The following is a 14,500-nucleotide window of genomic DNA, read 5'->3' as shown; positions in this document are numbered from 1 at the left end:
CCGACACCCCCGATCCTTCTGTGACCATGCAGGACCTGAGACCATGCTGTCCCTGCATGGGCTTCATCCTGGCTTAGCCTCTGGAGCGATGTCCCTCAGTGGAGCAAACTTAAAAGTTCTGATTTTGTGCTCCGTTGCTCCACCGCTTGCCAGGAGCTGGCCCCTCCCCCCGCAGTCTATCTTCCCATCGCTTTGGATTCACTTCTCTGCCCGTCCTACCTTTCAAGAAGTGGTTCATTTTCTGTTTCTAGAATTGCTGCTCTTCTTTTTGATCTCTGTTGGATTTGTAGGTGTTTGTTTGAATGGTTTGATAATCTCTCTAGCTAATCTCCTGCTACCTAATGTCATCTCAGTCTGCTACTTCTCTGCCATCTTGACTCGTCCCTCAAGGAGTCACTTACTTTCTTTCTTTCTTCCTTCTTTCTTTCTTTCTTTTAAGATTTTATTTATTTGACAGAGATCAAAAGTAGGCAGAGAGGCAGGCGGGGGGGGGGGGGGAAGCAGGCTCCCTGCTGAGCAGAGAGCCCAATGTGGGGTTCAATCCCAGGACCTTGGGATCATGACCTGAGCTGAAGGCACAGGCTTTAACACACTGAGCCACCCAGGCACCCCAAGGAGTCACTTTCTTAAACCAGTTGGCTGGGTCAGTGATCTCATGTAGCTGAGACACAGCTTTCCCTAGAAGCATTCATCCAAGGGCAACAGGTGGTGTTGGCCACAGCACAAAGACCTCCTTGTTCAGCTAAAAGATAATGAAGGACTACCCTAGTATCAGGAACAACTTTCACCAGAGGGTTTAGGGACTTCTGTTGGGCAGTTACTGCTTTGACAGTAGATTCTGAAATATCTTTGCGAGTTAAATAGAGGTTCATTATCATAGCCTCATTTGCACTTGCTCCCAGCCACGAGGAGTGAGGGTCTGCCAAAAGAAGCAAGTTCTGAATCATGAATGGGTCTTCTGGCAATTCCCAGTTGTTTCAATAATGCAAGTCGAGGGGAACTGGCCAGCGAGATGTCTCAGTTTGATTGTGGGCAGTTAGGGGTACAGCTAGATAACCCAAAAGGCACTGTCTGTTTAAGTGCCAGCCATCTAGGCATTCATAAGCCCATGAAATGTGTTTTTCCTCACAACCTCCACAGAAAATAAGAATCCCTTGCTAAGGGACACTCTTCCCATGAAAGTGTTATTATTAATGGATTTAGTCACTGGGTTTTTCACTTGCCCAGTTAAGCCTTGGATCAGTTAGGCTTTCACTGCACTTGGGAAGGTAATTTCCTGTTCTAAAACAAAAGGTAGTTCTAAATACTTTGCTGAGGTGGGTGCATGTGGAGAAATTTGCGGTTCTAGGCCAGGGGCAGTTTTTGTTTAGAAAATCATAAGAACGTGAGGTGCCTGGGTGGCTCGGTGGGTTATGCCGCTGCCTTCGGCTCAGGTCATGATCTCGGGGTCCTGGGATCGAGTTCCGCATCGGGTTCTCTGCTCAGCAGGGATCCTGCTTCCCTCTCTCTCTCTCTCTCTGCCTGCTTCTCTATCTACTTGTGATCTCTGTCAAATAAATAAAATAAAATCTTAAAAAAAAGAAAAGAAAATCATAAGAACGTGGTGGTAAGAATGTACTGATGTTTTAATTTTTTAAAAAGATTTTATTTATTTGTGAAAGAGAGGGAGAGAGTACAAGCCGAGGGAGGGGCAGAGCTAGAGGGAGAATCGGGCTGCCCACTGCGCAGGGAGCCCAACTCAGAACTTCATCCCTGGATTCTGAGATCATGTCTGAGCCGAAGGCAAATGTTTAACTGACTGAGCCACCTGGGCGCCCCTGGAGTGTATTGATGTTTTTAAAGGTATTCATGTCTCTTTGAGTCTGTACAGCGATGACAGAAGGAAGGTTAAAACAAAAGCTCTGGATGTTCTGGTCATAACATTCAGACTCCGTAGGTGATTTCAGTTGTAGTTCATTTTTTATTGGGAATGGAAGAAAAATTGGTCGCAGGGAGGACAAGGTGGTCTCTGGCATCATGGACAGAGTGGAGAGTTTTGATGATAAATACAGCAGTCTGAATGGTTGTTCTCTTTAGCAATGGATTGGGAGATAGGGATGATGGCATTTTCTGTCCAAGCCAATGCCAAGTGAAAGAAGGAGAAAAGGAAAGAGTTTCATGTTTGAGGTTAGTGGAAGTATGAAATATTGTTTTGGTAACTTAAGTGGAGCTGTCTACCACATGAAGTCATCGGCATCCTAACCCACTTGGTTTTAAGATTGCCCATGCAAGAGGAGGACTGCATGTCAGGAAGAGCCTTTTCAGCTGGGAAATGTGTTACCATGGTTTAATACCTTCTAATTTTGCAGGAGTGTGAGCTATCAGGAATACCTGGTAATATCCATTCCAATGGGGTTCAAGGGTGGTGTTCCTCTGGTGGTATTTCCAAAATACCAAATCATGAACAACAAAATTTTTTGCACTGGGATCTGGAAGACATTCTTTAACCTACTGCTAATAGGTTTTAGCTTAAGACACTAAAGACTTATAGTACAAACAAGGGAGAAATAGAAGGTTATATACCAAATGATATTGGTCTACTAGTGACAATCTCACAAAGAGGGTACTGCAAATAGTCAGTAACACCAAAGGCAATACCTTAGGTCAAGGGAGTCCAGTAGCTTCCATGGGTTTAAAGCTTTTGAGTTTGAGGATTCCATTAGTTCTTCAACCTTGCCTGATGATTGAGGGTGATAGAAATAGTGACAGTTCCAAGAAACTTGCAGTTTTATTTAAAGCCAAACCCACACAGTGAAGTGTATACCTCAGTCACTAGATATTGTGGCATGTGAATTCCAAGTAGAAAATATATTTCCTAATAGTTTCTTTGCCATTGTGAGAGTGTCAGCCTCTTGGCAAAGAAAGACCTTAATCCATCCAGAAAATATATATACATAGCAAGAATATATTGATAACCCATCCTGGGTAGCATTCAAATGAAGTCGAAGTGCTTAAATGGTCTTGAAGACTCAGAAACAATTTTTTTTCCAGGTTATGAACCTGACAGGTCAGACTTTGGTGATAAACAGTTTTTGCAAATTTTTAGCAGTCTCTCCACCAATATTTATTTGTAATTTGAGTCATCTTAGCTGTACCATGGTGGTTGAATGAATGTTAGAACAAGAAGATGGAGTTTGCCAGGGAGTCAGTCTAGGGGCCAAAAGGTAGGCTCCCCAAATGTGCCACTTTGATGTATTTGATTACTTTCAAAAAAGGTTACTTAGGAAACAATCAGTTCAAGGGCACACAGACCTTCTCTGTCCTCTTGAAAGCAGGAAACAAATCTCCATGTGAAAAATAGCCTCCCTATACTAAGAAGTAAGAAAGACACCCTTATCGCCAAAGGAAACAACTTCAGAGTTGAGAAAGCTGTAAAAAATAAGCCTTGTTACTTTTTCACTAATCTACTACCTCGGCCCAAATTCTGCTTAGAATTACTTAGTAATTAAAGCTTCCAAATACCCATTTTCCTCATCATATATATTACTCACAAATTTATCATCTTTTTGTCTAAAATGTATAAAAACTTCTTGCCTTGGTCATTTCTTTAGGTCTCAATTTCATTAGTGGACTTCTATGCACATATAATAAATCTTTGTGTTTTTTTCTCCTGTTAAACTTTCTCATGTAAATTTAATTCTTAATCCAGCTGGAAGACCTTGAGAGTAAAGGAAAAATTCTCCCTCTCTTACACCAGGAAGAACCAAGTAGCCATCTTGGGTCTCCCAGGACCCTAACTATTCATTGAATCTACATTGTTTGCCCATTGTGATTTCTCTGATTCAGGAACAGATTGTTGCCATGTCACAAGACCCTCAAGATGACCAAAGGCTAAGTCTGTCAACAAAGGGTTATTTTGGGATGCCTGAGTATCTCAGTCTGTTAAGTATCTGCCTTTGGGTTAGGTCATGATCCCTGAGTCCTGGCGTCATGCCCTGTGATGGACTTCTTGCTCAGCGGGGAGCCTGCTTCTCCCTCTGCCTGTACCATCCCCTGCTTGTGAGCTCTCTCGCTCTCTCTCTTTCTCTCTCTCTCTATGTCTCTGACAAATAAATACATAAGATATTTTAAAAAATAAAAATAAATTTTTAAAAAGGGTCATCTTTTTTTTTCCCTAGAAGCAAGAATGGACTTCATACACGTGTGCCAAAAACTTCATAGTTTCTGTTGCTGTTGCATGAAAGTCATTTGGGACATTTCCCTGATACTTATTTTCAGTCCTCTTGATGTAAACCTCAATTATGATGACAGCCAGCAATTTTAGAATGTAAGAGAATAACAACAAGGAATCATTTACTTACTGCTCCTTCATTTTTCACTGGAGTCCCAGTGGATATGAAAAAACTCTTTGTAACATCCAAAAATCATGGATGACCCCAAAGGCATAAGAGCTGTCACTATAAATATTAATAATGTGTTTTTATGATGACTGACATGCTCTGGTAAGAGCATAAAGCTCTGCTTATTGGGCTGATTTAGCTTGTGGTAAGTTTCCCCTCTGGGGTAGTATATATTGCATAGTAACAGAATAGCAAGTTTAGAAATTCCCTTTTTCATTTTCACAGGATAACCAATCAACAAATAAAATTAGATCAGAATTAGTCAAAAGAGTGTGTCACGAATCCAGACATGGTATAATTAAATGGCACATTATTACCTCTCAGTCATGGGGTTTGCTTTCATCAGGCAAGGGCAGGATTAAGAATGTTACAACATTTAAGATGCAGTTTAGCAGTGAATGCAGAATGATCTCTCTTATAGGAGGTTGGTCTACTTGCAAAGAAATGATGTGTCAATTGAGAATTAAGACTTAGGACAGCATGTGGAGTTTGCAAATAAATGTCACCCCCTAGGGTTAAATCCACTGAAATGTTTACTAACTTTGCAGCTGCAGTAAAACCTTAAGACAGTTGGGATAGGCATGAATAACTGAATCAAACTGTACGCTATACTAGGTATAAGATCTATTCTTATTAGCATCTTCTTGTGTGAGCATTCCCACAGCTTGATTTCTCTCTCCTGCAGAGTAAGGTGAAAGACTTTGAAGACTTAGGTAGTTCTAGGATAGGCAGTTCTTGTAGTGCTTATTTTTAAATCTTATAATGGCTTGCTCGTGTTTATCTTCCCAAGGATGGGGTTCAGGGAAATGCATTTTCATTTATTTACTTACTTATTTATTTATTTATTTATTTATTTATTTATTATTTTGGATGTTTAAACTTTATTTCATTTTTTCAGTGTTCCAAGATTCATTGCTTATGCATCACACCCAATGCCACTGGCATTTTTCAAAGTGCTGGAACAAACAATCCTAAATTTGTATAGAACAAGAAGAGACCCCAAATTGCTAAGGAAATGTTGAAAAAGAAAAACAAAACTAGCGGCATCACATTGCCTGATTTCAAACTATATTACAAAGCTGTGATTACCAAGACAGCATGGTACTGGCATAAAAACAGACACGTAGACCAGTGAAACAGAGTAGAGAGACCAGATATGGACCTACAACTCTTTGTCAAATAATAATAATCTTTGACAAATAACCTTTGACAAAGCAGGAAAAAATATCCAGTGGAAAAAAGACAGTCTCTTCAATAAATGGTGCTGGGAAAATTGGACAGCTATCTACAGAAGAATGAAACTTGACCATTATTTTACCCCATACACGAAGATAAACTCAAAATGGATGAAAGGAGAATGCAGGCAGCAACCTCTTCGACCTCAGCCGTAGCAACATCTTCCTAGGAACAACGGCAAAGGCAAGGGAAGCAAGGGCAAAAATGAACTATTGGGATTTCATCAAGATCAAAAGCTTTTGCACAGCAAAGGAAACAGTTAACAAAACCAAAAGACAACTGACAGAATGGGAGAAGATATTTGCAAACGACATATCAGATAATACTTACATTCTAATTGTTCCTTTGTAAGTTCTTTCCCTGAGGATTTTCAGATAAAGGGCTAGTATCCAAAGTCCATAAAGAACTTGTCAAACTCAACACCCAAAAACCAAATAATCTAGTCAAAAAATAGACAGAAGATATGAGCAGACACTCCTCCAAAGAAGACGTAAAAATGGCTAACAGGCACATGAAAAGGTGTTCAACATCACCTGGCATCAAGGAAATACAAATCAAAACCACAATGAGATACCATCCCACACTAGTCAGAATGGCTTAAATTAACAACGCAGGAAACAACAGATGTTGGCAAGGGTGTGAATAAAGGGGAACCCTCTCACACTGCTAATGGGGATGCAAACTAGTATACCCACTCCGGAAAACAGTATGGAGGATCCTGAAGCAGTTAAAAATAGAGTGACCCAATGGCCCAGCAATTGCACTACTAGTTATTTATTCTCCCAAAGAAGATATACAAATGGCTAATGGACACAGGAAAAAATATTCATCATCATTGCCATCAGGGAAATTCAAATCAAACCCACATTGAGATACGAACTTATACCTGTTAGAATGGCAAAAATTGGCAAGGCAAGAAACAACAAACGTTGGAGAAGTTGTGGAAAAAGAGGAACCCCCCCTTTTTAAAATATATTTTTATTTATTCATATATTTTTAAAAATTTCTTTTCAGTGTACCAGAATTCATTGTTTATGTACCACACCCAGTGTTCCATGCAATACGTGCCCTCCATAAGCCCACCAACAGATCACCCAACCTCCCACCCCCTGCCCCTTCAAAACCCTCAGATTGTCAGAGTCCATAGTCTCTCATGCTTCATCTCCCCCTCCAGTTTCCCCCAACTCCCTTCTCTCCATCTCCCCAGGTCCTCCGTGTTATTTCTTATGCTCCACAAATAAGTGAAACCCTGTGATAATTGACTTTCTCTGCTTGACTTATTTCACTCAGCATAATCTCTTCCAGTCCCAACCATGTTGTAACAAAAGTTGGGTATTCATCCTTTCTGACGAATATGGACCACATCTTCCTTATCCATTCATCTGTTGAAGGGCATCTTGGTTCTTTCCAGAGTTTGGCAACTGTGGCCATTGCTGCTATGAACATTGGGGGTACAGATGGCCCTTCTTTTCACTACATCTGTATCTTTGGGGTAAATACCCAGTAGTGCAATTACACTCTTTTTAATTTCTTAAGGAATCTCCACACTGTTTTCCAAAGTGGCTACACCAACTTGCATTCCTACCAACAATGTAAGAGGGTTCCCCTTTCTCCACATCCTCTCCAACACATGTTATTTACTGTCTTGTTAATTTTGGTCATTCTAACTGGTGTAAGGTGGTATCTCAATGTGGTTTTGATTTGAATCTCCCTGATGGTTAGTGATGATGAACATTTTTTCATGTGTCTGATAGTATTTATATGTCTTCATTGGAGAAGTGTCTGTTCATGTCTTTTGCCCATTTTTTGACATGTTTATCTGTTTTGTGTGTGTTGAGTTTGAGAAATTCTTTATAGATCTTGGATATCAGCCTTTTGTGTGTACTCTCATTTGCGAATATCTTCTTCCATTCCATGGGTTGCAAGAGGAACCATTTTATACTGTTGAATGTTACACTGTTGCACTGGGAATGTAAATTGGTGCAGCCATTTTAGAGAATAGTGTGGAGGGTCCACAAAAAAATAAAAATAGAGCTACCCTACAACCGAGCAATTGCACTACTGGGTCCAAAGATACAAATGTAGTGAAAAGAAGGTTATGCAACCCAATGTTCATAGTAGGAATGTCCACAATAGCCAAACTGTGGAAAGAGCCAAGATGCCCTTCAACAGATGAATGGGTAAAAAAGACATGGTTCATGGGGTGCCTGGGTGGCTCAGTGGGTTAAAGCCTCTGCCTTCAGCTCAGGTCATAATCCCAGGGTCCTGGGATCGAGTCCTGCATCGGGTTCTCTGCTTAGCAGGAAGCCTGCTTCCCTCTCTCTCTCTGCCTGCCTCTCTGCCTACTTGTGATCTCTCTGTCAAATAAATAAATAAAATCTTTTAAAAAATTAAAAAAATAGAAAAAAGAAATCTTATGATTTGCAATGACATGGTTGGAACTAGAAGATATTAGGGTAAGCAAAATAAGTCAATCAGAGAAAGACAAATACCATATGATTTCATTCATATGTGGAATTTAAGAAACAAAACAGAGGATCGTAGGGGAAAGAAGGGAAAAATAAAATAAGAAAAAATCAGAAGAGACAAACCATAAGAGACTCTTAACTATAAGAAACAAATTGAGGGTTGCTGAAAGGGAGGTGGGTGGGTGGATGGTAACTGGGTGATGGGCATTGGGGAGAGACTTGATGAATGAGCACTGGGTGTTATTTGCAACTGATGAATCACTGAACTCTACCTCTGAAACTAATGATACACAGCATGTTAATTAATTGAGTTTAAATAAAAAATAAAAAACCCCAAAATCTCAAAAAAGAAAAAAAAAACTCTACCTGAATTTAATTAGACACTCCACTATGGAGATTTCTTTTCCTCAGAGGGATTTGCTGCCCTATGAAAGTTAGGGTTCCAAGTAGAATGTAGCTCTGGTATCTACCAGAATTTGGCAAGGTTTACTGTTGCTTTTTATTTTAGTTTCCCCTTGGCTGTTTATGAAAATAACTAGCAGAAGTTTATTGCAGAATACCTAAGAGAATCCCTTAGAATCTCCAGATTCTGAGAATTCCTCAGTCCTGTCACCCTTGGGTGAGGCCCATAGAGGTGCCCTTCTTTGAGGATAGATATGGGAGCACTTGAGTTGGTTTTGAAGGATTTTCACATAAACTTTGGGGACAATTTTTTTCCCAGTGTCCCAATTGATCATAAATGAGACACCATGTCTGGGTGTTTTGATGAAGGACCCCTAAAAGAAGACAATGAGGGTGACCCAGGAATTGGGTTAGGTTTCTGGCCTTAAAGCTATTACAACTGTAAGGGCACTACTTGGCAGACTTTTGTTTACAGCTTCTTCCAAGATCCTTTCAAAGTGCTCGGCTATGGTTCAGTCAGACTTATGACTTCCCATCCTATTTTCTGCCTTGTAACTAATCTACTAATCTCAGGAGGTAATACTTTTACCAACAAAAGGCAGTTAGAGCAGGTTGGGTAGCATCATCTATTACACAGAAACCAGAATGCTATAGGAAGTTTTGAGCCAGCTTCAAAGTCTGCCTCAGATTCAACTTCCTTTTGCTTGCAGGTTTGAGTAGGGAAGGGAAGATTCTAAGAATAGCTTTTAAGTTATCTGCTTCTATTTTGCAAGCTTTTTCTGGTCCATAATTACATTGTAGATTGAGAATCTTGAGTATCATTTTGGGGTAATGACATTCTGCTTCCTGCCTCCATTTTTGGGCTTCACTATGTGCACAAGCTGGGCCCAGGATCATAGGCCCTAAAGAGGACTCTAAATTCTTCAGAAAAGTTTTGGAGATCCTGTCTGGGTTTAGGAAATTCATTATGGCCTTTAGTTCAGTCTTTGACCAAGGAGGGAAGATACCTGAAAAGGATGACTAGTAGTCTTGGTGATCTTATTTTAAAAGAAAGTGTTCAGTAGTCTCTTCAAAGTGGAATAGCAATTCAGGTAGATTGTGAGTGCTTAGGTGCAAGGCACCTCAGTCTTACAGTTTTTGATTTCAGGTACATCTTGTACCTTTAATTTTTCATTAGCCTTTTGCAGTGAAGGTATTTTTGCATCCTGAAGCTGTTTGGAAGTTTCTACATGCCAATTAAAATAGATACTCCATCAATCCCATTTACAATTGCACACAAAACCATAATATACCTCGAGTAATCCTAACCAAAGAGGCAAAGAATCTATACTCAGAAAACTATAAAGTACTTATGAAAGGAATTGAGGAAGACACAAAGAAATGGGAAAATGTTCCATGTTCATGGACTGGAAGAACAAATATTGTGAAAATGTCTATGCTACCTAAAGCAATCTACACATTTAATGCAATCCCTATCAAAATACCAACCATTTTTTTCAAAGAAATGGAACAAATAATCCTAAAACTTATATGGAACCAGAAAAGACCTCAAATAGCCAGAGGAATATTGAGAAAGAAAGCCAAAGTTGGTGGCATCACGATTCCAGACTTCGAGCTCTATTACAAAGCTGTCATCATCAAGACAGTATGGTACTGGCACAAAAACAGACACATAGATCAATGGAACAGAAGAGAGAGCCCAGAAACAGACTCTCAACTCTATGGTCAAACTAATCTTCAACAAAGCAGGAAAGAATGTCTGATGGGAAAAAGACAGTCTCTTCAACAAATGGTGTTGGGAAAATTGGATAGCCACATGTAGAAAAATGAAACTGGACCATTTCCTTACACCACACACAAAAATAGACTCAAAATGGATGAAGAACATCAATGTGAGACAGGGATCCATCAAAATACTTGAGGAGAACACAGGCAGCAACCTCTTTGACCTCAGCCATAGCAAAACTTCTTCCTAGGAACATCGCCAAGGACAAGGGAAGCAAGAGCAAAAATGAACTATTGCGACTTTATCAAGATCAAAAGCTTCTGCACAGCAAAGGAAACAGTCAACAAAACAAAGAGGCAACCCACGGAATGGGAGAAGATATTTGTAAATGACAGTACAGACAAAAGGTTGATATCCAGGATCTACAAAGAACTTCTCAAACTCAACACACACAAAACAGATAATCATATCAAAAAATGGGCAGAAGATATGAACAGACACTTCTCCAACGAAGACATACAAATGGCTATCAGACCCATGAAAAAATGTTCATCATCACTAGCCATCAGGGAGATTCAAATTAAAACAACATTGAGATACCACCTAACACCAGTTAGAATGGCCAAAATTAGCAAGACAGGAAACAACGTGTGCTGGAGAGGATGTGGAGAAAGGGGAACCCTCTTACACTGTTGGTGGGAATGCAAGTTAGTGCAGCCACTTTGGAGAACAGTGTGGAGATTCCTGAAGAAATTAAAAATAGAGCTGCCCTATGACCCTGCAATTGCACTGCTGGGTATTTACCCCAAAGATACAGATGTAGTGAAAAGAAGGGCCATCTGTACCCCAATGTTTATTGCAGCAATGGCTACGGTCGCCAAACTGTGGAAAGAACCAAGATGCCCTTCAATGGATGAATGGATAAGGAAGATGTGGTCCATATACACAATGGAGTATTATGCCTCCATCAGAAAGGACGAATACCCAACTTTTGTAGCAACATGAACAGGACTGGAAGAAATTATGCTGAGCGAAATAAGTCAAGCAGAGAGAGTCAAGTATCATATGGTCTCACTTATTTGTGGAGCATAACAAATAACATGGAGGACATGGGGAGATGGAGAGGAGAGGGAGTTGAGGGAAACTGGAAGGGGAGATGAACCATGAGAGACTATGGACTCTGAAAAACAACCAGAGGGTTATGAAGGGGCGGCAGGAGGGGGTGGGGTGGGGTGGGAGGTTGAGGAACCAGGTGGTGGGTAATAGGGAGGGCACGTACTGCATGGAGCACTGGGTGTGATGCCAAAACAATGAACACTGTTATGCTGTAAATAAGCAAATAAAAATAAATAAATTAATTAAAAAAAAAAAAAGCTTTTGCACAGCAAAGGAAACAGTTAACAAAACCAAAAGGCAACTGACAGAATGGGAGAAGATATTTGCAAACGACATATCAGATAAAGGGCTCGTATCCAAAATCTATAAAGAACTTATCAAACTCAACAACCAAAGAACAAATAATCCAATCAAGAAATGGGCAGAGGACATGAACAGACATTTCTGCAAAGAAGACATCCAGATGGCCAATAGGCACATGAAACAGTGCTCCACATCACTCGGCATCAGGGAAATACAAATCAAAACCACAGTGAGATACCACCTCACACCAGTCAGAATGGCTAAAATTAACAAGTCAGGAAATGACAGATGCTGGCGAGGATGCGGAGAAAGGGGAAGAACCCTCCTACACTGCTGGTGGGAAGGCAAGCTGCTGCAGCCACTCTGGAAAACAGCATGGAGGTTCCTCAAAAAGTTGAAAATGGAGTTACCCTACGAGCCAGCAATCGCACTACTGGGTATTTACCCTAAAGATAGATATGTAGTGATCCGAAGGGGAATGTGCACCCGAATGTGTATAGCAGCAATGTCCGCAATAGCCAAACTATGGAAAGAACCTAGATGTCCATCAACAGATGAATGGATAAAGATGTGGTGTAGATATACAATGGAATACTATGCAGCCATCAAAAGAAATGAAATCTTGCCATTTGCGACGACGTGGATGGAACTAGAGGGTATTATGCTTAGCGAAATAAGTCAATCGGAGAAAGACAACTATCATATGATCTCCCTGACATGAGGAAGTGGAGATGCAATGTGGGGGGTTTGGGGGGTAGGAAAAGAATAAATGAAAGAAGATGGGATCGGGAGGGAGACAAACCATAAGAGACTCTTTTTTTTTTTTTTTAAAGATTTTATTTATTCATTTGACAGAGAGAAATCACAAGAGAGGCAGGCAGAGAGAGAGAGGAAGGGAAGCAGGCTCTCCGCTGAGCAGAGAGCCCGATGTGGGACTCGATCCCAGGATCCTGAGATCATGACCTGAGCCGAAGGCAGCGGCTTAACCCACTGAGCCACCCAGGCTCAGTGACTCTTAATGTCACAAAACAAACTGAGGGTTGCTGGGGGGAGGGAGAGGATGGTGGGGTTATGGACATTGGAGAAGGTATGTGTTATGGTGAGTGCTGTGACGTGTGTAAATCTGGCGATTCACAGACCTGTACCCCCGGGGCTAATAATGCATTATATATTAATAATATAAATAAATAAATAAATAAATAAATAAATAAATAAATAATTTTTAAAAACAAAAAACAGGAAAGAAAGAAAGAAAGTGCCCCCTTTCTCTGGTTTATTTGACCCCGATTGGTTTGGTCCTGAGGACCATGACGACTCCAAAGTGTACTCAAGACATTGGCAGTCATTCTACCTATAGTAATCATAGCAGTCCCCCTGGTGCACTCCGTTCACGCAAAAGCTTTAAATGCATGCTTGCATCCACTAACCACCAAGGGGATAATCTCCCTAATATTATCATGTCGGAGAAGTTACAAAGAGAATAACCAGTTTAAAGAATGTGAACCTGGCATCGTGGCCTATGATTACCACACAGATATCCAGCAAAAACTGTGAGAATTCTAGAACAGTAGCTGGGAGTAGCGCTAATGCCTTAAATTTTGGTTCATGTCTCTCAATGAGGCTGAGAGTCTGATTTAAACGGGGTAACTGTTAAAGACAAGACAAGAACACCAAAAGGGAGTTGCTTAGCTATGCCCCACATCATCAAAATGAGACTTAATTGACTTACAGTTTTGGTGACTTACTTACATTTTAGTCTCCCAGACATGGATTCCGAAACCAGTCTGTTAAAGAACAAAATTCAAATTTTGAATATCTTACTGACTTTATTCAGTGAATCATTAATCAGGCAGCACCCAGTCTAGCAGAGAGAAAGAGGCTTCAGAGAGTTATACAAGACAATACATTTTATAGACGGAAGGGAGCAAAAACAAGGATGTTACACTAGACAAAAAGGTAGGTTGGTTATTACAAGGCTACTTTTTTATAGGGGATGGTAGGGGTTTTTATCAGGCACATTACCTAATTAATGCTGATCAGGAAAATCCTGATTGACTGGTTTAAGGAATCTTAAATTCCTTAAATTTCCCATTTCTGGGAAAGCCGAAACTATGGACAGTTCCAGTGTGGTGACATGAGGTGTTAGAAGAAAGGGGACCAGGGAAGGGTTGACCCTTCTGACTCCATCTTGCAACAGCCACTGTTTTGTGGAGTTCTTAGAAGAGCAGACGTTTCTTGGCATGGTGATAAGCATCTTGAGGTGTACACACCTGAAAAGTTCCCCCTCTCACAATACTGAGCTAAAAAGGTCAACCAATCACCAAGCTACCCATACCAACTGAATTTTTTCCTCCAGTATGGTTTTAAGCTTTAAAAATACCACCTCCCCCGGTCCTCTTCAGTTGGGCACACCAATTGAGTTGGGTTGCCCTTCCTGGTTTGCAAACCTAAATAAAGACTTGTCTCCTTTTTCCTTCCTCATAGGCTCACTCCTGACGTTGTGTTTGCGTGTGTGTGTGCGCGCGTGTGTGTGTGTTCCTAGCATAAGAAACTCCATTTTGGGCCTTTGATTGACTGTACAAGTCAATCAAGATCTTCCTGATTATCATGAGTTAGGTAATCTACCCGATAAAACCCTGGCATCCCCTAGTAGTGAGACACCTAGGAGACGGCCTTAGCATGTCACGCCATTTTTGTAAAAAAGCGGCCATATCCTAACACAGTCATGTTATTGCGCCCGTGTTATCGCAACCTTGACAGAAAAAGACGCAAAGTATTCCAGATACAACAATTCCAGGAAATGGAATTCCCTAGATATCTGCTTAACCCAGCTTTTTTGCTTCTATACTGTGCTTGGCAGTTCTTAGAAA

At 40.6% G+C, this 14,500-nt stretch overlaps 1 protein-coding gene across 1 annotated transcript in view; it reads right to left on the bottom strand.

The window, feature by feature from the left end:
* Positions 1-14,500, bottom strand: part of LOC123940670 (zinc finger protein 852-like) — a 38,839-nt gene that overhangs the window by 20,056 nt on the left and 4,283 nt on the right. The gene's annotated exons all lie outside the window — the stretch shown is intronic.

The sequence above is a fragment of the Meles meles genome, chromosome 4, assembly GCF_922984935.1.
Source record: "Meles meles chromosome 4, mMelMel3.1 paternal haplotype, whole genome shotgun sequence".
Lineage (NCBI taxonomy): Eukaryota > Metazoa > Chordata > Mammalia > Carnivora > Mustelidae > Meles > Meles meles.
The sequence above is the reverse complement of the archived record's forward strand: the minus strand, read 5'-3'. Positions and strand labels throughout refer to the sequence as shown.